This window comes from Eimeria mitis, genomic scaffold (genome assembly GCF_000499745.2).
Source record: "Eimeria mitis Houghton genomic scaffold, Emh_scaff541, whole genome shotgun sequence".
In the NCBI taxonomy this organism is placed as follows: domain Eukaryota; phylum Apicomplexa; class Conoidasida; order Eucoccidiorida; family Eimeriidae; genus Eimeria; species Eimeria mitis.
This window is the reverse complement of record NW_013573683.1, coordinates 18,207-19,606: the sequence shown is the minus strand read 5'-3', so window position 1 is coordinate 19,606 and position 1,400 is coordinate 18,207.

Sequence of the window (1,400 nt, the reverse complement as noted above, 5' to 3'; positions counted from 1 at the left end):
GGGGGAACGTCAGTGTAGCATCAGCAGTGACCTTAACTTGTTGCTGCTGTTTATTTTTTAGCTTCCCCCAACTTATAGCTTCTATCGCTCCTCCTGCTGCCGCTCTTTCTGCTGCTGCTGCTGTCTGCTGCTGCTGCTGCAGCTGTTCATGATGTTTCTTCGCGAAAGTAGCAGCAACAAGCAGGGGGAACGTCAACGTAGCATCAGCAGTGACCTTAACTTGTTGCTGCTGTTTATTTTTTAGCTTCCCCCAGCTGATTGCTTCCTTTATTGGGGCCCCCGAATCACTACCGTCAAAGCCAGCAGCAGTATTTAAATAAACAGCAAAATCAGCACCCCCACTAAACAAATGTGCGTTGCATAGGTGGTGTTTAGGGGCCCCCCCCCCCAATATAATAAGACCGCTGCAGCAAGAAGCAGCAGCGAGTGTATTTATTTTTTTTATATCTTTTGCTATATCTATTACTAAACCTTTTTTTCTATATGCATGAAAAAATATATTATCTCCTATACTACCATCGGTGAGCCCCGGGCAGAATATATTTATTTTATTTATATAACACCAATATAATAGACTTTCTTCTTTTTTTTTTAGGGTTTTGTCTANAATATATTTATTTTATTTATATAACACCAATATAATAGACTTTCTTCTTTTTTTTTTAGGGTTTTGTCTATGCATGAACCTAAATAATATATTAACTCGGATGGAGATATCACCACCTCACTCAAATCTATATTCTCCATTGCTGCTGATGCTGCTGCTGCTGCTGCTTCTGCTGCTGCTGCTGCTGTTGCTGCTGCTGTTGTATTTGTATTTGTTTCTGCTGCTGCTGTTGTATTTCCATCTGCTGCTGCTGTTGTTTCTGTTGCTGCTGCATTTGCTGCAGCAGAACTCTCTGCTGCTGCTTTATATACAGCAGCAGCAGCAGCATCAGCAGCAGCAGCAGCAGCAGCAGCAGCGAGTTTTTGTTTCTGCTGCTGCAGCAGCTGGTCTAGCTGTGGCTGCAGCCAATCCTCAAACTTACAATAATTTTCATTCGGTATAAATAGATTACCTATTTGATTGTATCCTTTTTTTCTTTGTTTATAACCTGAATATAAAAAAGAAGAAACAAAAGTAAAACCTAAACATTTTATTATATCTTCCTCTATTCCTCCTGCTGATGTTACTATCGCTTTTATGTATTTATTTTTCGCTAAAAATACAAAAATTTCACGTAAACCAGAACTCATCATATTTGACGTAAAACTTAAAAATATTGAACAGCGGTCCTGCTGCTGCTGCTGCTGCTGCTGCTGCTGCTGCTGCTGCTGGGGTTGGTGCTGCTGCTGGGGTTGGGGTTGGTGCTGCTGGGGTTGGTGCTGGTGGTGGTGGTGGTGGGGTTGGTGTTGGGGTT